Source organism: Prionailurus bengalensis, chromosome C2 (assembly GCF_016509475.1).
Source record: "Prionailurus bengalensis isolate Pbe53 chromosome C2, Fcat_Pben_1.1_paternal_pri, whole genome shotgun sequence".
Lineage (NCBI taxonomy): Eukaryota > Metazoa > Chordata > Mammalia > Carnivora > Felidae > Prionailurus > Prionailurus bengalensis.
In genome coordinates, this window is record NC_057350.1 from 4,923,472 (window position 1) to 4,944,339 (window position 20,868).

General features: G+C 47.9%; 1 long non-coding RNA gene across 1 annotated transcript; it reads right to left on the minus strand.

The window, feature by feature from the left end:
• Positions 1–13,241: 13,241 nt before the first annotated feature.
• Positions 13,242–17,035, minus strand: LOC122492279. The gene is made up of 2 exons (XR_006299583.1): positions 16,729–17,035; positions 13,242–13,604 (listed from the first exon to the last, which is right to left on the minus strand). It is a non-coding gene; the product is annotated as an uncharacterized LOC122492279 (long non-coding RNA).
• Between the last annotated feature and the right edge of the window lie 3,833 nt (positions 17,036–20,868).

The following is a 20,868-nucleotide window of genomic DNA, read 5'->3' on the forward strand; positions in this document are numbered from 1 at the left end:
TCTTGAGGAGTTAGAGCCTTTTCTGGACAAGAGGAGCCTTGCAGGGACCAAGGCTTGGTTCCCTCCTTTGGAATCACTGACAGACATACTTACCAGCAGAAAATCCACAGGGGGCAGATGCCAGTGACCAGCATAAAAGCAGAGGTGGCTGGTGGCGAGGACTGAATTAGAGGGCACGGGTCTGCAGGAGGGGTTATGCACGGACTCGAAGCCACAGAACCTCTGTGGTCATAGCAGATGGCGCCCCTGCCAGGGAAGAGGCACAGGAGGGGGAGAATCTGTAATTACCAGGAAGACGCTATCAGACTGAGAATGTTTGGGTAGGGGAGGCACCAGACTGACCCAGGATCACAAGGAAAGTTGGATCAGGTGAGACCAGGAAGATCCCAGCCCCAGATTTCCAAACCCCTCGAGACCTCACCTCAAATCTGAAAGGGGTTTGTCTCCTTGAACTGATAAAAGAAATCGCCACAGACTGGGTGGTTTGGAACAACAGAAGTTTTCTCTCTCGCTTCAGGTGACCCCTAGTTGGAAATCCCCTAGTTGGCAGCATGGGCTCCTTCTTGGGGATTCTGAGGGAGAATCGTCCCGGCTTCTCTCCCAGCTTCTGGCTCCAGGCAATCCTGTAGACACCCCCTTCCAGCGTCTGCTTTGTCTCCTCATGGTGACCTTCTAGTGTGAATGTGTTCATCTCTTCCTTTATGAGGATGCCAGTCATTGGATTTAGGGCCCTCCCTAATCTGGGAGGGCCTCACCTCAAGATCCTTAACTCCATCACATCTGCAAAGACCCGATTTCTAAAAAAGTTTACCTTCACAGGAACGGGCGTTAGCGAATGTCTGTTGGGGTGGCAATGGAACCTCGTACCTTGTCCTGATTGCCACTCTCGTCTGCCTTCTCCACAGGGGTGAAACTGGGTTGTTGGGGCTGTGGGGCTGGAGGGGGAGTCGGAAAGGTCCAGCTGTGCCAGGCTTGAGAGAGCTTGGAGGGGACAGGGGAGAGGACAGTGAGAGACCTGGGACGAGAAATACAGAAAGCGCCTCGGGAAGGGGAGATTTTAAAGTAGCAACACTGTGGGGGCGCCTGGGTGGCGCAGTCGGTTAAGCGTCCGACTTCAGCCAGGTCACGATCTCACGGTCCATGGGTTCGAGCCCCGCGTCAGGCTCTGGGCCGATGGCTCAGAGCCTGGAGCCTGTTTCCGATTCTGTGTCTCCCTCTCTCTCCGCCCTTCCCCCGTTCATGCTCTGTCTCGCTCTGTCCCAAAAATAAATAAACGTTGAAAAAAAAAAATTAAAAAAAATAAAGTAGCAACACTGTGCTCTGCACATCATGAGTGGAATCTTCCTTTGCCAAGTTTGAAAGACTTCCTTACAGGTTTAAACTGCATTTACATAATCATCTGGTAGCCAGACTGGGGATTCTTTGTGACATTGTTGCCACGTAGCGAGAGATGGTCTTCGCGGCAAGAGCGAGAGGGTCCGGTTTTATACTTTTGGAGCAGACCTGAAACGACTGTTCTCCCACAGGGTAGTATTCCAAAAACCCGTGTTTTGAAAAAATGTTTATTTATTTATTTTGAGAGAGAGAGAGAATCCCAAGCAGGCTCCACGCTGTCAGCACAGAGCCTGACATGGGGCTCGATCCCACAAACCCTGAGATCATGACCTGAGTCAAAATCAAGAGTCAGATAGTTAACCAACTGAGCCACCCAGGTGCCCCCCACCCCCATGCCAAGCCATATTGATATAACTGTATTTTTCCTACAGGCCAGAAAGAGTTAATTCCAAGGAGTCAAAAGGTATTGCCCAATCACCTGAAGGGTTTGAATCATAAATACTGAGTGAGGAAGATTCTGTCCCTGCCTCCTTTATCTCCGGGACACCAGGCTACATCTGTTAGTGTCTCTTCCTATGGAGAAACACGTTTTCTGGAAGACTCAAGCTTCCGTCCCCTACTTTCCTCTGACGAGCCCCCATGTTTGACGGTCTCCGCTTCTCTTCTGGAAACTCCCTGCAGTAACCTGATGCACACCTGAGCACAGGGCATGTGTCTTCCTGAAGAGCCATGACTTGACATTGGCAGAGAGGAGAGCCACATCTCAGTTTCAGCCACTTTACAAATAATTCGTAATACAATTCGTAATACAATTCGTAATACAAATAAAGTACAAATGTACTTTAAAATAATGCTCAAGTTAGAGGCAGCGGGAGTGACATTACGTGCTGTATGGAACTGGGAAGCTATCACAATTTCTTGAGGAGTCCTTACTTCAGTTTATTTTTCTCCATAAAAGCAAATACCGCATGGAAGAATAGTAATTAGAAATGTATCCCATGGATAAATCATTCCTTATAGTTCCCAATTTTAGTTGATTTTCATGCGTTCGCCCAGCCCATATTTCTTGAACTCCTCCTATGTGCCAAGGTTGTCTGAACTGGTTGATCGAATACAGCTGACTCTGTATTTCGGTGTTTTTACCGGTTCTCTTTTCCTGTTTCCGTGCATGGCCACATGTAGTTCCTTCCCTATTTCTCAAGAAGTACATTGTTAAGGGGCGCCTGGGTGGCACAGTCGGTTAAGCGTCCGACTTCAGCCAGGTCACGATCTCGCAGTCCGGGAGTTCGAGCCCCGCGTCGGGCTCTGGGCTGATGGCTCGGAGCCTGGAGCCTGTTTCCGATTCTGTGTCTCCCTCTCTCTCTGCCCCTCCCCCGTTCATGCTCTGTCTCTCTCTGTCCCAAAAATAAATAAATGTTGGAAAAAAAATTAAAAAAAAAAAAAAAAAAAAAAGAAGTACATTGTTAAAATCTGAATTCCCTTCTCCCACTTTTCTAAAGCAATAGTAATAATGATTACAGTCAGAAGAGGTCAAGCTGACTTAATATATTAAAATATTAACTTGCTAGCCAATTTCAAGGCCAACATTTAAAACCGCTAATATGAAAAGGGTTAAATGTGACAAGAAAAATAGAAAACTCAGGTACATTGTGCCCGTCAATGACCTTGGGAGCCTGTTATAAAGTCCCTTAAATTTTGAAAGGGTAAAATAAATGATTGGAGAGAGACATTTAAAAAAAATCATACGCAGTTATAACAGTGGGGGCCTGTTTGCGGTAATGAACCAACCCGACGTCCATCAGCCACGCATCAGTCAGTGTCGACAATGGTGACATTGTGTGCTCGCGGGATGCAGAAGGTTGTGATGTGAAAATTATCCTTCTGTCGGCTCCTTCAACCCTGGTTCCAAATTGAACCCTTGGAGAAATATTTGGGTAGGCCTGTGCTTTTCAAAAGAAAGCAAATGTACTTTAAAAACATTAAAATAAGTTAGAGACAATGGCTTTACCAGAACCATGTGGATTAGGGGGATTTTGCTGTAATTTTAGACGAAACAAGGTTAGCTTCAGGAAAGTCACCAACAGTAGTTTTAAAAAGTTAAAACCTGCCAATATGTTGGCGGTCCACACTGACTGCCTGGGGGTGGGATGAAGTCATGGCCTCAAACAGGACCACCTCAGAACTATAATGATGACTTATTAAGACCAAGGGAAATCAACAGGTATAGAGTATGCCCAGAGGTTTTAAAGGAGTTTAATGATTTGGGGACACCTGGGTGGCTTGGTCGGTTAAGCGTCGACTCTTGGTGTTGGTTCAGGTCATGATCTCACTGTTTGTGGGTTCAAGCCCCACGTGGGGCTCTGCACTGACAGCTCAGAGCCTGCTTGGGATTCTCTCTCTCTCTCTCTCTCTCTCTCTCTCTCTCCCTCTCTCTCTCTCTCTCTCAAAATAAACTGTAAAAAGGGGGGGGAGAGTTTAATGATTTTGACTAAAATCATCGGTAGACAAAGATGAATTTGCACAAGGTCCACCAGTGGAAGGGCAAAGCAAGTTTATCATACGCAGCTCAAAAGGACCACCTCTCTGAAGTCAAACCCAAAACAAACTAGCTGATATCGAAGCAAAAAGGGGACCGTATTGCCCAGCGTGTGGAGATTAACGACAGGTACCAGCATCCCCGTGTGTCACCTCATCCCAGGCAGCACTTGGAAGGTCTTTACCGCGAGGCCGGATCACCACAGCAAGTTCAGTCCAAGGGTTTGCTGGTCTCCTAACAGCCAGAGAAAACCCGTGCTCTTTACCAGGTGTCCAAACCTGGGCTCTTGTTACTGGTTGTTTCTTCCAGCCTGTGTATCGCTGACGGCGAGGCTCCCTCTTACCCCTTTGCTTTTCTTTCTGTCCTTCTGTCTTTTCACTCCCCTCCAGCGCCCAGCACATTCATTAAGACCAGGAGTCCTTGGCTCATAGGAAATCTGAAAGCTTCTCTCCTGTCTTTATGAGTCTGACCCCCTTGAACTGAGTCCACTAGTTTCTAGAGGCTGCTGTAAGAAATGACCACAGACTCTGTGGCTCCAAACAGCAAGAGTTTGTTCTCGTATGGTGCCAGAACTCAGAAGTCCACCAGGGGTCACCCAGGACAAAAATCAAGGTGTCACCAGTCCTGGTTGCTCCTGGAGACTCCAGGGGAGAATCTTTTCCTTTGCTGCTCTTATGGTCTGAATGTTTGTGTCCCTTGCCCCAAATTCATATGCTGAAATCCTAACCCTCAATGTGGTGGTATTAGGAGGTGGGGCCTTTGGGAGGTGAATCATCACGATGGTGGGGGTCTCACGATGGGATCAGTGCCCTTATGAAAGGGAGCCACCCCCCGGCTCTTACACTTTCTCTGCCACGGTGGGGGTGGGGTGGACACAGGAAGACGTCTGTCATTTGCAACCCACAAGAGGGCTCTGCCCAGACCCCGACCATGCAGGCAGCTGGTCACAGACTGGCAGCCTCTAGAAGCGCGAGGAGTGAATATCTGTGGTCCGGATTCTCGGTCTGTGGTGCTCTGGCACAGAGGCCCTAGCCAACTAAGGCACCCGCCTTTCTCAGCTTCCGTAAGCTGCCCACGTTCTTTGGCTCGGGCCCCCTTTCTCACCTCACCCTGACCTCTGCTTATGTCATCACATCCCTGACTGTCTCCCTTCTGTCCTGCCTTTTTATAAAGAAATTTGAGCTTACCCTGGACGCACCCACATAATCCAAGATAACCTCCCCATCACAAAACCCTTCATTTAACCACATTTGCAGGTTCCTTCACCAAGGAAGGTAACCTATTCACTGGCTCCGGGGATTAGGATGCGGACACCTTCAGGGGCCATTGTGCTGCCCACCACAGGGCTGACTAAATTGTCCCCTACAAAATGTGTCCTGTCTCCTCCAGCAGCTGGGATCTACCAGCCTGCCTGAGAAGTTTCCAACCCCTCCTTGTGATGTGTGCTGGCCATTCAGCTCTGATCCTTAATGGGGCAGGTCTGGTCCAGTAACCAAGCCCTCAGGCATTCTGCTGGTGTCAGGCTGGGTTCCTGCAGGGGGAGGCAGGGAGGATCCAGGGCATTTCACATCCATCTCTGGGTGGGTGAGGCTCCTGGCATCAGTACATGGCCTCCATGGTTTCCCTCCTGCTGGTGGCCCCACTCTGGCTTTTGTCCCCTGCCCTAGCATCTCCAGCCCCAGGTGTGGCTGTGGCTCTGTCGTGCTGCTCCTCTCTGGGTTGTCTCACATCCCCTTGTGTCCTCTTCCAATTCTTCTCAGCACCTTTGTATTCAATTCTCCCAGTTGTATTCCTTCGATTTCATTTATCTGGTAGGATTTTGTTTTCCTGGCTAGACCACGACGGATGCACTATTTCAACAGTGTCAGGGAGGCGGACATAGAAAGTGGCTTGACTCTTGCTCTCAGAAGTTGACAGCGTGGCCGAGGACACATTGGATCAACTGGTGTCATGCAGTACGGGTGGGGCGAGGCCACAGTCCTACACCAACAAGGCGCCGTGGGGTGTAGAGATGGGACCCTTCTGGAGACTTGAAGCTTAAGACACCTTTGGTTTTGAAGGATGGGGAGAATTTCAAGACAATGGGCAGGGAGGACATTTCAGGAGGAGAGAGGAAATCAGCAGGAACACAGAGGTGGGACCGGGCAGGGGCACTGAGGAGGGGACAGTAGGCCCGCGTGACTGCAGACCACACACATCCTTAGTGGGGGAGGGCAAAGGAAGGGCGGTGAAAGGTGGCAGGGCTGTCCATGCTTGTCCTGGGGCTGCTGCAATGAGTTCCCACAAACCCTGTGGCTTTAAGCAACGGAAATCTGTTGTCTCGCATTTCTGAAAGCCAGCGGTCCCATATGAAGGCATGGCAGGCTGGGCTGTCTCAGACCTTTTCCAACTGCTGGTGGCTGCCTCTCTCCCGTCTCTGCCCGGGCTGTCACATGGCACCCCTGTATGTATCTCTGCGCTCTTGCCCAAATACCCCTCTTCTCGCAAGGACACCGGCCACTGGAATCAGGGCCACCCTGCTCCAGTCTGACCTGCTTGTAACTTCGTCACATCCGGAAGGCTGACCTTTGAGCAACACACGTTTAAAATTCATGGGTTGGGGCTCCTGGGTGGCTCAGTCAGTTAAGCGTTTGACTCGTGATTTCGGCTCAGGTCATGAGCTCACGGTTCGTGGGTTCGAGCCCCGAGTCAGGCTCTGTGCCAACGATGCTGAGCCTGTGTGGGACTCTCTTTCTCTCTCTTTGCCCCTCCCCCATGTGTACTCTCTTCTCTCAAAAAGTAAACTTAAAAAATAAAATAAAATTCATGGGTCCACTTAGATGCAGAATTTGGGGGGCGGTGTAGATACGGTACAGCAGTCTAAAGATATTTCCTCTTCCTTATGATTTCCTTTTCTCTAGCTTACTTTAAGAATATAGTATTTAATACATATAACAAAACAAAATATGTGATAAACGACTTTTGAGGTTATCTGTAAGGTCAACAGTAGGCTCAGTAGAGAAGTTTTGGGCGAGTCAAAAGCTATGCCTGGATTTTCGGCTGTGCAAGGGGTCAGGGGTTGTTCAAGGGTCAACTGTATTTCATATCACACTCACCAGTACTGAGGGTTAGGGTTTCAACATATCTTTTTGGGGGACACAAAGGCAGGTGATGGAGAGCCCCCAGGGCTTTGCTGAGGCCTGTGTATTTGACGACGGATTATGGTTTATTGGGTCAGGACCACAAGAGAACTCTTGTCTGCTGCTACGTTTTCATGAGCATTTAAATCAACCAAAATAGAGCTACCTGATGACCCAGCAATTACACCACTAGGTATTTATCCAAAGGACACGGGAGTGCTGATTCAAAGGGGCACATGTACCCTAATGTTTATAGCAGTGCTATCGACAATAGCCAAAGTATAAAAAGAGCCCAAATGTCCATTGACTGATGAATGACTAAAGATGTGGTGTATACATACAATGGAGTACTACGCAGTGATCAAAAAGAATGAAATCTTGCCATTTGTAACAACATGCATGGAACTAGAGTGCATTATGCTAAGCGAAATAAGTCAATCAGAGAAAGATAAATATCATATGATTTCACTCAGGGGTGGGATTTAAGAAATAAAACAGATGAACAGAGGGGAAGGGAAGGAAAAATAAGATAAAAAGAGAGGGAGACAAACCATAAGAGACTCTTGGATGCAGAGAACAAACTGAGGGCTGCTGGAGGGGAGGTGGGTGGGGGATGGGCTAGATGAGGGAGGTGCATTAAGGAGGGTGCTTGTCGGGATGAGCACTGGGTGTCCTGTGCAAGGGATGAATCACTGAATTCTACTCCTGAAACCAGGACTACACTGTATGTTAACTAACTTGGATTTAAATAAAATTTTTAAAAATAAAAAAAGAAACCAACGCAGTCTTTTATCAGCAAAAACAAAACAAGACAGCGACCTTCCCCAGCACCACGTGTTCACATGTGTCTCTCCCTCCTAGAAGACAGCTTGTCCACACTTGCTGTCCCCCCGCCATTCACATCCCATCTGCTCCTCTACCCGCTGGCTCTGACTCCCATTACTTTCTTGTGCTCTCCGCGTCGTCACCCTCCACCCCTCCATCTGCTTGCTGATGGTACCCCACCCTGCTAAATAGCGGCACTTACCTGTTCTGGCCCTTGCCTGCGACTCAACTTCTCCAAAACGGAACCGCCTACCTCCCCGTCCTTGAGTCCCCCATTGCCAGTGAATGACCCTGCTAACCCGCTAGCTCTCCAACCAGCTCCAGAGTCACCCCCAGTGCCTTCCTCTCGCTCATGCCGTGTCCCCTCGTCCTGGAAACTCACCATCTCTCATGGGGATTGCTCGACCATCTCCTAAATGGTTCCCGCCCCTCAGTCTGGCAGCCCTGAAATCCTCAGAGCAGCCACGGGGACTTTTCTTGACCGTGAGCCGGCCGTGCGCCTCAGACTACCTGTAAGGCACAGACGGACTGCTGGCAGGCTGCAGGGGCTGAGCCCGGCTGACTTCCGCTTCTCACCATGCAGGGGTGTGTTGCCTGCGTGCACCCACTCAAGTACGACGCTGCTCACATTTCCATCCCCGAAATATGCTGCTGCTCGCCTTTTACCTCAACGCCTCTGTCCAACGGAAGAACTCTCTTCCTTCCTTTTCACCCAGCCAATGCCTACTCACTTCTTTTTATTTTATTTTATTTTTTTTAACGTTTATTTATTTTTGAGACAGACAGAGACAGAGCATGAACGGGGGAGGGGCAGAGAGAGGGAGACACAGAATCTGAAACAGGCCCCAGGCTCTGAGCTGTCAGCACAGAGCCCGACGCGGGGCTCGAACTCACGGACTGCAAGATCATGACCTGAGCCAAAGTCGGCCGCTTAACCGACTGAGCCACCCAGGTGCCCCTCATTCCTTTTTAATGAAGCAGTGAGCAGAGAGATGAGTGAGAAACAGAGGATTGCAATTTTCCTTCTGTGACTACCTACTCCCTCCAATCCTCTCCACTTAGGACAAAACCCAGGCAACTGCTCTGCGCACATCACAGGACCGAGCCTGGCGCGAATGCAGGCCCAGCCCCAGGCCCGCCTCCCTAAATGATGGGAGCATTTCAAATACTCGTCGGATCTCTAATGGAGAGGGTAGAGCTGGCAGTTCAAATGACTCTCTGATGTCCAAGCCAAGATGATCTAATTTACATAAGTGACAAAAAATGCATGCTCCTTTACATCAAAGCCCTGTGCGGTTCCGCGTGGACCTGACCATCTGTGAAGGGTTTGGCTAACAGAATCCACTTTAGAAAGCACATCCAAGGGAAATTCGCCAATTTCTATTTCGGGACAGACCAATAATATCCAGGCTGAAAATGGCCTTGGCCGTCACCTGTGCAACCACTTTGCTCTCTACAGGCCAGAGCAGATGGGTGCAGAGGCGGCTGACTCCCTCCAAGGTGACTCAGCTCATCATGGGACCAGCGGACACAGGGGCTGGATGTCACTTGCCCAGCACCTGTTCTTTCTGCGGGCAGTCCTCACCCCCATCACAGCATAGAGATGAAAAGTCAACCGGGATTTAGAATCTAATCCCAAAGAGCGGCTGGCCAGCTCCATGATCCTGGGGGAGCTATCTGTGGCAGCGCAGTACCCCATCTATCCCCAGGGGATAGAGATCTCTTTCCTGCCAACCTCAGGGACCTGTTCAGTCCGCCATTATTCGTCTATCCCAACATGCACTCCTTCTCTTGCTGGGCATTGGGTGCCGTGCTGTGTGGTGTAATCCAGACAAATAACATGTGGTCCCAACAGGAGCCTCCAGGGCTATCTCCCCAGCTTGTGGAACCCCACGTTTCTCCTGACACACACTGGAAGCGCCATGGCTAAGGCCTGCTTTCAAAGATGCTCTCGGCAGGGAGAAGCTGGGCTGTGCCTCTGACATCAGGCCTGGGTCCCAGTGCTCTCCAGGGGCTTCTAGACAAGACTGCTGTGACCTCAGGTGTCGGTCTGCTCCAGCTGCCATAATGAAGTACCGTGACCTGGGGTCTTCAACAACAGACATGGATTCTGTCCGAGTGCTGGAGGATGGAAGTCCAAGATCAAGGTGCTGGATGATTAGCTTTCTGGTGAGGCCTCTCTTTCTGGAGGAAAGTATGGTACCTTTCAGATGGTACCTTCTTACTCCGTCCCCATGTGGCCTTTTCTCCACATGTGTCACACACAGAGGGAACCAGCAAGCTCTCTGATGTCTCCTAAGGACACTCATCCTGTGGAATCAGGGGTCATCCTCCTGACCTCCTTTAACCTCAGTTACTTCCTTTGTGGCCCCATCTCCAAGTGCAGTCGTTCTGGGGATTGGAGTTTCAGCATACAACTTTAGGGGGGGAGGGTGATCCCATAAGTTCAAGGGCTGGAGCAACCACTAGGCTTGATGCCATGATGTTCCTCTGCTGCCCAAACAGCTCATTCCATGATGCACGTACCTGAATCTTTGGGGTTCCCAGGGAAACGCACGGCTCTTGTAGGCTTTATTCTTTACTCGTTCAGATGAGCAGGGAAGCAATCTTCAAGGTGTTGGTTTCTCTCTCCGGAATGAAGATTATTATCCTTCCATTCACTGAATTGACACAGCAGGGCCGTGACAACTTTGTCGGCCACCTCCCAGGCTCCTCCTCCTCTTCCGCAGGTATCAGGTGGGCCCAGCGTGTCCTGAACAAAGACTGCATTCCTCAGCCTCCCTTCCAGAGTGAAGGTGTTGCCCCTCGTGCAGATCCTGGCTGAAGGGGCAACAACAAAATACGTTTGGCAAAACAAAAGTGAATGGGGAGAGCCTGGGCTGCAAGTGTGCACAGAAGGTGCGAGAAGGCATGCCTACAATGGATTCACGCTGAGCTGTGAAAACAGCCATGTTTTTAGTTTGTTTGTTTATTTTGGGTGGGGGAGAGGCAGAGAGAGAGGGAGAGAGAATCCCCAGCAGGCTCCACACTCTCAGCACAGAGCCCGATGCAGGGCTCCAACTTACAAACTGTGAAATCATGACCTGAGATGAAACCCAGAGTTGGACACTTAATTGACTAAGCCACCCAGGTGCGCCCACCAATTTTTAATGTTGATCGATGTGGATTTCAAGCTAGGCAGTAATAGTAAGAGAAAATAACCTTCGCAAGAAGGGGTGGGATAGAGCTACTGAGGTGGGAGAGACTGAAATTCTATACTTTGTTAGAATTACAGGAAAGCTAAGGTGTTACCAATTTTAGAGCAACAACCACAAAACAGAAAGCAATTTCTGACTTCCTAACAGATGGGGATTAAGTGCTGGTGAGGAAAACAAGGGGCGCCTGGGTGGCTCAGTCGGTTGAGCCTCTGACTTTGGCTCAGGACATGATCTCATGGTCCGTGAGTTTGAGCCCCGCGTTGGGCTCTGTGCTGACAGCTCGGAGCCTGGAGCCTGCTTCGGATTCTGTGTCTCCCTCTCTCTCTGCCCTTCCCCCTCTCATGCTCTGTCTCTCTCTCTCTCTCTCTCTCTCTCTCTCTCAAAAATAAATAAACATTAAAAAAATTGTTTTTAAAGTGCTGGTGAGGAAAACTTAAAGAAATCAATGCAACAAAAGGCAAGAAAGGGAAAAAAATAATCAAAGAAAAAAAGCAGGATAAACAGAGCATAGGATGGCAGAAAGAGATCACAATAAATATTAGGTTGAATGTTATGAGATCACCATTTTGTTTAAGTTTATTTATTTTGAAAGAGAGAAAGAGAGAGAGAGAGAGAATGTGAGTGGGGGAGGCACAGAGAGAGAGAGAGAGGGAGAGAGAGAATCCCAAGCAGGCTCCACACTGTCAACACAGAGCCGGACATGGGGCTCGAACCTACAAACTGTGAGATCGTGACCTGAGCCGAAATCAAGAGTTGAAATCAAGAGTCAAAATCAAGGGGCGCCTAGGTGGCGCAGTCGGTTAGGCGTCCGACTTCAGCCAGGTCACGATCTCGCGGTCCGGGAGTTCGAGCCCCGCGTCAGGCTCTGGGCTGATGGCTTGGAGCCTGGAGCCTGTTTCCGATTCTGTGTCTCCCTCTCTCTCTGCCCCTCCCCCGTTCATGCTCTGTCTCTCTCTGTCCCAAAAATAAATAAACTTTGAAAAAAAAATTTTAAAAAAAAGAGTCAAAATCAAGACTCAAATGCTTAACTGACTCAGCCACCCAGGTGCCCTGCAAGATGGCCCTATTTTAAGTAAGAATATCTAAATATTAGTAACTGCATATGGCTTAACTTATTATAAAGCAGGAGTACGTGTCCTCACTAAAAGAGGACAAATAAGGGAATGGATTTTTTAAAACTCAAGTTGATGATGTTGAAAAAGGCGTACCTAAACAGAACGCGGGAGAAAGACTAAACGCGCAGAGCAGTATAAGATGTGCAGTCAGTACTAACCGAAAGGAAGCCAATGCAGCTGCTGTCATTTCACCAAAATACACTTTAAGGCAAAAAGTGTCCTTAGATAGGGGGAAGGGAAGGAAAAATAAGATAAAAAGAGAGGGAGACAAACCATAAGAGACTCTTGGATGCAGAGAACAAACTGAGGGCTGATGGAGGGGAGGTGGGTGGGGGAGGGGCTAGACGGGGGATGGGCATTAAGGAGGGCGCCTGTCGGGATGAGCACTGGGTGTCCTATGTAAGTGATGAATCACTAAATTCTATTCTCAAAAATCACTATTACGCTATGAAACCCAACTTGGATTTAAATTTTTTTTTTAATAAAAACCAATCCATCAATCAATAATAAATGAAATTTTAAAAAGTGTCATTAGAGATGAAGAATTATGTGGTAAGGATAAAACCAACATTTTCCTGAGAACACGCAGCAGCCACAAGCCTGTGCATGTCTGAAAAATGTGTGGCTTAAGATACATGAAAAAGGCAAACTGTCAGACTAGTGCACTCACTCATCTATGTCTCTAGCCCAGGAAACCGTAAGAGGAAGCAGACCTGTGCACAATCTTAATGGGAAAATTTAAGATAACTCTCTCAGAAATTGATAGAACAGAATAAAAGGTTGTAATGTTATAAACGGTACGAAAAATACCCTTTTACACAGTGGATTGGAAAAAATATATATCCTTGCACTGAAAAAATGGAGGCCGTACATTCTTTTTAAGTTCATGTAGAACATTTACAATGGTCCTGCATGAAATCACCGAGAAAAGTCTTCAACAAATACAAAATAACGAATACTATTCAGATGGCAATGGGATGAAATCAAAGGGGAAATTAAAAACCCCCCAAAACCTTACTTTGTAGAAAATTGCCCTGATGCAACCGTTGATCCGAAGTACACTGTTAGGGGGGCCCTCCCAGGGATGATGCAACAGAAAGGAACACGGGCCGTATTCAGATGCTTGAATCACACAGTTTATTAAACTCAACCTAAGTCACACGGAGGGAAGTGAGGGGAGAGAGGAAGGGTAAGTTAACACACTTCAGAGCAGGTGAAGTTCCTGAATCCTAGGTACACGGTGCTCATGGGTCCTGTTTCTCTCCCTGCTGCATCAACCTTCCCCCCAAGGATGCTGTTATGAGGCCGAGTTTTGAAGAAGGGGCTCCACAAATGGAAGTTCCCTGGGTCACTGGCACCTGATATCTCTTCCTTGGAGAGACACAGGGGCAAGGAGGCTTGACTTGGCCGCAGCTCACTAGGCAGACCGTCGAGAAGTTGTGGTTTTCATCTGCGCTCCTCAGGCAGAACATCGGGGCTGCGGAGAGATCACCATGGGTGTCACTGATGGCTGGCCAAATCTGGGGGCAACACAGTTACCTGCCCAGAGGTGGCCTGATCATGACCTAATAAAGCATCTACTTTATTATGTCATATTTTAAGGATTTATTCTATCTAACCTTGATATATCTTACAGGTTACTAACCTTCCTTTCTATATGTAACACACTTATTGATTTTACTGTATTTCACAAGCTACTTTAATATACTTGAATATTCATGGCCTATATTTAACCAGCCATATGATTTTACTCAATCTCATAAACTAAAAGCTTCCTTAAGATCTATGTTTAACTCTTTTGTGAGTGTCCTAAGAAAAGCCACATGATCTCTGGACTACCTGAATTATCTCCTTCTTCAAAGCACTCCAAGGTTTTAGTATGGGTATAGCCTCAAAGGACTGCACCACTGCTCACAGAAATACACACACATGCGCACACACACACACACATGCACATTCGGATAGTTTTCCTTATGAAACAATTGAATATTTTCAGATAACAACACACACTTTTCTTAAAAAAAAGTTTTTCATTAATGGAAAAATCTCAGTGGAAATTATGAACTAGTTGGGACAACAATGGAACTCTGCTTCATAGGTCTTATGAGATGCAGCTAACGCCGTACTTGGGTATACATTTATAGCCCTAAATGCTATTATTGAAAATAAGACTAACAAGCATGAATTAAGCATTCAATTAAAGAAACTAGATAAAGAAAAACAGAGAAAAATAAAGACATAAAATAGAGAAGACTTTGATTAATAGGAAAGCCTAGGTGGTTTCAGTTAATGAAGAGCTCCCTGGCCCCAGTGGGTGCTGAATTAACCAAATGCAATGTGAGGCTTAATATAAATAAAATGCCATGTGCCAGTGGTGGTGATTGTCACAGAATGTTCCTTATTGCAAAGTTCTTCTCCTGGGCTTTAAGTTAGCAGACCAGTACGCAAGGAACACTGACTTGTTCAGAAATTACTGTAGAAACTGTGAGTGTTTCACCTGGATAAAAGATCTATGGGAGAATCTGTAGGAAAATGGATTAGACTCAACTTGTCCAGGAATTTAGGAATAATTCGTTTGGAATTACAAAAAGTCAAATGTCAGGTTGTCGTAAGTAAAGACACCCATCTAACAACTAGGCATTGGTGGCCATGTAGAGCTGTTTCTCTTGGTTCCATTCTGAAGGAGTCTATGGGGCTGGGTTCCAGGGAGGAGCAGAGGTGGTGGTGGGGGTTCTGCTCAGGTCAAAAAGTCTACTAATCCAGAATAATAATAGTCTGCTGGCATGGAGGAAGCCCTGGTATTTAAATGCTGCTTTCTTCCACCAAAACTCTGTTAATGATAAAAGTTAGAAAATTATAATATCATAACATGCTCCTGGGACATGAGTCACCTTGGGCTGGGTGACTTTTGTAATGGTCAGAAAGTCAGCATGGCCCGCATGGTCAGAAACGATCTTGTGTCTTATTTGCTTATCCACATACTGTCTTTGTTCTCCCTGAAGGCAGGGACCATTTTATCCCAGACTTTGGACTACTTGGCACCTGGAAATGTGCTGGGACCTAGTAGGTGTTTGATAAATATTTGTTCAAAGAATGTGTCTAGGGTTCTTAACTCTCTAAGTTATCCATGGGTCTGCTTCAGGGGGTTTACAAACTCGCCAAATTTGTGTCTAAATTGGGTTTCTGGGGGGAGAAGGCCCATAGATTTTATCAGAGGCTCAAATGAGCCCCAGATCCAAGCAAGGTTGAGAACTATGAGTTTAGTGATGCCAGGAAGAGACAAAGAGGAGTTTGTCTTTTAAAACATTATGGAAAATTTAGGGACACGTGGGTGGCTCAGTCGGTTAAGCATCCGACTTCGGCTTAGGTCATGATCTCACAGTTCACGAGTTCAAGCCCCGCATCGGGCTCTGTGCTGACAGCGCAGAGCCTGGAGCCTGTTTCAGATTCTGTGTCTCCCTCTCTCTCTGCCCTTCCCCCACTCATGCTCTGTCTCTCTCTCCCTCTCTCTCAAAAATAAATAAAACATTAAAAAAAAACAAATAAAACATTATGGAAAATTTAGATTTCATGGAGTTTCAGCTGAATGTTAATGTGCTTGCATTATTGGAAAATTATACGCATTTTCTAGAAGTTGATCATCTTTACAGGGTGTAAATCTGATAACTTAGCCTTAACCACAATAGTTGATTAGATGAATTCCTTCTTCTGCCCCATCACATTTGTTGCAGATTCTTTTCAGTTTTCAGGAATATTTGTACTTCTTAATAACACAAAAATTTAAAAATATCTCTGGAGCACCCAAATCACCTTTTTTTTTTTAAAGTACTCAAAGATTTTAGTATGGGTATGCTCCTGGGACAGAATCGCTGTTTAGAGAAATACACACACACACACACACACACACACACACACACACACGCACACACACACAGAAAACACACATACATACACAGAGTCAGTATACCAAAGGGGGAACAAAAGTGACTTTGGGCAGTTTCCATGGCAAAGATGCATCCTTAAACTGCAACATTTTTATTCCTGAACAGGTAATTTATCATTATGTGTTTATGGGAATGATTACGGCAAGTCCAACTCCGTTAGTGGTTAAGTACACACTTAAAATGAATCCTGCTAACAGTTGTGATTGGCGTACAAAAATAAAATATTTTATCATGTACATACCCTATTATTATCAGTATTTGCATTATATTATTTTATCATCATCCTATTATAATGTTGATAAGATATCATAAAATCTTACGGGTTTTTGCTCTGACTTTAAATGAGTTACTCTGTCTCTGAATATCACTCATTGTCTCTTCCCTCACACCCGCTATAAAGTCACAGGGAATTACAATCCCACTCAGGACTATCATGTTGGCCCTCAAATGTTCAGCTTCTTTCTTTCTGGCACCTGTTTTCTTCTTAGAAGGCTGGTGGGCCCTGGGATATACAACAAAATCAATCAGGCACATCTCACCATTCTGCCTAAATATAAGCCCTTGTCTGACCCTGAACCACAAATGAGAGACACCCCCTATCTTGGAGATGCTTCCTCAGGGTCTCACATGCAGGAAAGAGAGAGAGGGCTCCCTTACCTGTCCACACAGGTGAGTGTGGGCACCTCCTTGCTGTCCAGTATGGCGTTCATTCAAGAAGGAGAAAGAATTTTAAAAATGTGAAAATATCATCTCAGAGGGCTCTTTCCGTCTTGTCCTTTGGTCTGAAGCTAGAAAATGAGTAAGAGTGACTTTTTTTTTATTCAGAGGGCAGAGTTCAAGTGGGGAGTGGGGCAAACATCCTAGTTTCTGCTTCCAACTCGGAGAGACGCTTCCCAACTGGTTAGAAAAACAAATTCTGTTTAAATCAAGAACCCAGACTTTGAATTGGAGAGAGATTGCTTTTTCACGAGCCTTACCTCTCCCCGCCGCCCCCCCCCCCACCCCCGAGACACACAGCATATATGAATCTCTTTCCACAGGGAGCATCTGGGATTTTCAATTATTAAAAGGAAGCTCAGAGCCAGGCGCTTCCTTGGGGAGCCCAACGAGACTTAGGCTGCAGGTTCTGTGTAACCGCTGGCATTCAGTAACATTTCCAATACCTTGGCTTAAATCTGGACGTTTTAGATTTGGGGGTGAGCACTGGCATGGCGAACGCAAGGGGAATAAATAAATAAAGGCGTGAGTGAAGAGAGATCAGCAGTTCTCCCCCACCTCTCCCATGCAAGGACCATGTTTCTTGCAGCGATGTAAACAACCAACCAGCGGGCAGGCAGGTCGAGCATCCAGCTCCAGCATCTTTCTGGCTGGGCCCCTCCTCTGCCACTTCTTCCCCAGCCCTGCCGTGCCTCTCTCGGTAAGATCCAGACGCCATTCCCTGGCCTGACACGGGGATGAGCTTCGCCAGTGTCTGCTGTGCCTCCTTCCAGCCCTTGTGGTTGAACGGGGCTCTTTTCCTTGTTGGCTTCCTTTTCCTCTCCATGGCCCAACTCTTGTCGCCTCCTAACACTTCGGACAAATGAAGTTTGTGAGGTCATGATTTCCCCAGGGCCAAGTAGAAAGTCGCCTCCCACTCCCCAACACCACATTAGAAGGAGAGACTTTCTTCCCCCCCACCCCTGCCCCGTTCCGATTCATGGGACGGACTTGACTTTTCTGGCTGATCTCTCTGCCGCCTTTCGAAGCCTCTTGGTGTGAAAAAGCAGCAAATGGTGGTCACCTGGACACTGAGCTGAAGGATGGTGTGGGCACAAAATTGTACCAAGGCGCCACGTACAGAGAAAAAGATGGCACCCCAGTGGTGTTGCACCTAGAGTCCGTTACCACCCCTAGAATTACCCTGCAGATTCTATGTCCCGTTGTGCCACTTAATTGCACAAAGAATCACGTTGGGTGCAAGCATGCTCCAACACTGTCCCTCACTGTGCACGTCGACCTGCGCTGCGGGTCCAGGGGCAGGGGCTTCCACTCGTCTCGAACCAGGCTTTTTTTTCAGAATTCACCAGCTGGGAGTGTCAGGCAAGGACAGCCACCGACCCTCCTCCGTGGGTCCTCCCGGCATTTCCATCCTCACATGCCTATGAACATACAAAAGTGTCCCCTTCACACCAAAGCCGGGCAGCTGGTCAAGCTGGCGTTAAAGGGAGGTTAAGGCAAAGACGGAAAATAATGAGAATGGGAAGCATTCTTCAGAGCCCCAAATCAAGAAACGTTATTTCCTTTCTGCATTTCTAGAGACATTCAAAAACAATTCCTGGACGTGAAAAATCCATGCGGAATAATTGAAATCGAACTGTGGAAGGCCTTACGTGGCGCTAATCCATTTACAGTGGTGTGAATTGCTTCTCAAAGCCAACTGCCAGCCGGGCTGCTTTATTTAATGACTCGAATGCTCAAGTTCCCTCGGGGGAGGAGACGGTTTTGCCACCAACTGTGGCATTTCCCCACTTTCTCCTTTGTCCTGAGGTGGCCTGGCTGTGGTCCAGGCTCTCCTGAGATCTCAGCCAGCGGGAGCAGGTACCTGCTCAGTCTGCTCCCAGCACGGCACATGCTTTATCCCACACCTGCTGCGTCTCGAGGAGACACAAAGGGGGTGAAGAACACGTCCTGTTTTGTTCCCATGCGCTGATGGCTCAATTCTCGTAATTTATGGGAATCAAATATGCATGGCTGTTACACCTGAAAAGAAGGAACAGGAATCGTTAGCAATTTGTCCACAAATAGAACCATCAGAGAAAGTGCCTGAACCAAGGGCCCCCGGGGGAAAAGGTGTCAGGAAGACGGCCGTGGTCGAGCAGCTCCAGGCTCTGGGAACTGCTTCTCCTAAGAATCCAGGCACTCAGGGGCCGCACCAGGATGGCCCTCCTGTCTTCTTCCCCCAGACCCTGAGCTCTTCCTGCTGATCAGTTTTGACAGCGAGTCCATTTATTTGCCTCGTGGTGAAGATTTGACATTGTAGAGAAGTCAGGACGAAAAGCGAGGACAGCAGTTTTCCAGGTGTGGGCCATGGACCGCTGGGAACGCCAAGTGCTTTCACAGTCCAGGATCACGTCATCGAAACAATTTTCTTTTTTTATTATCTTTATTTTTTAATGTTTTATTTTTTTTGAGAGAGAGACAGAAAGAGACAGCGCAAGCGGGGAGGGGCAGAGAGAGAAGGAGACACAGAATCCGAAGCAGGTTCCAGGCTCCGAGCTGTCAGCACAGAGCCCGACGCGGGGCTCGAACTCACAAACTACGAGATCATGACCTGAGCCGAAGTCGGACGCTTAACCCACTGAGCCACCCAGGCGCCCAAAAACAATTTTCTTAATGCCTTTTTCTTTGCCTTTTTCACTGAGTTGACCTTTGCATTGATGATGCAGAAGCATTAATATTAATAGGTATATTAGTCTCCAGAGAAACAGAATAGGGTGTGTGTGTGTGTGTGTGTGTGTGTCTGTGTAGAGAGAGAGAGAGAGTGAGTGAGAGAGAGAGAAACAATGCTCTTTGGTGGGATAATACGAACGTATGTAATGTATATTAGATGGATACATACAGATAACACATACACACACACAAGAGAGAGATTTTAAGGAATTGGCTCACATGATTGTGGGAACTAACATGTTCAAAATCTGTAGGGCAGGTCAGCAGGCTGGAGACCCAGGGAGGAGTGAATGCTGTAGCTTGAGTCTGAAGGCAGCCTGGAGGAAGAATTCCCTCTTCCCCGGGGGACCTCGGTCTCTTCTTGTAAGCCTTCAACTGATTGGATGAGGCCCACCCACATCATAGAGAGTCATGGGCTTTACTTCATGTTCACCGATTTAATGTTAATCTCATGTAAATAATCTCTAGACTGGGGTTTGATGAGGCAATGGGGAAACATAGCTTAGCCAAGTTGACGCATAAAATTAACCATCACAGCAGGTAAAACTGCTCGTGCCTTAGCATAAATGAAGGCCATGGTGTTAAACTGGACAGTAGTCATTGGCTTCTTCACTACTGTGTACTCAGAGGAAAGAGAGAGAGAGAGAGAGAGAAGAAAAGAAAGAGAAGGAAAGAAAGAAAGAAAGAAGGAAGGGAGGAAAGAAAAAAGAAAAAAAGAAAAGAAAAGAAGAAAGGAGGAAAGGAAGGAAGGAAGGAAAGGAAGAAAAAAAGAAAGCCAGTTTCACCTAAGAATATCTTTGATGAAATGCAGGAAAGAGTCAATTTCACTAACCACCCCCAGGAGACTGCTCATGACATCTACCGCCCACCGTCGGCAGAGGGCAGCCTCCCGCACTGCCCACCCTCCCGCCTGCAGGCCCACATCCGTGGGGAGCTGAGGCCCACGTGCTAAGTAGCGCCCGCACTGCGCGACACCCACACGGGCTGCCTCTCCACCAGCGACAAGTTGGCACGCCGGGTCGTGCTGGGGCTGGGTGGCGCCCTGCTCGCCAATTCCTGCCTCCCCTCTACGCCACCAGCCTTGTGCTGGCCGACCCCTGCCACGACCCCCCCCCCCCCCCAACTCTGAGCAGGGCCATCCACACCTGGCCCAGCCTAGACCGGGTCTTGGGGCCGTGCCTGCCTCCTCCCTATGCCCGTACCACGCTGCGCCTGTTTGCAGGGCCCCTTGCGGCCCCCTTGGATCCTACCCCCAATGCCTGCCATTGCCCGAGCCTCAACTGGAGCCTGGAGGGGGGACACTGATGTCGAGGTTGTGGATGTGGGCACCGGGCGCGTGAAGGCTGAGGCCTCCCTCGGGCCTCCCTC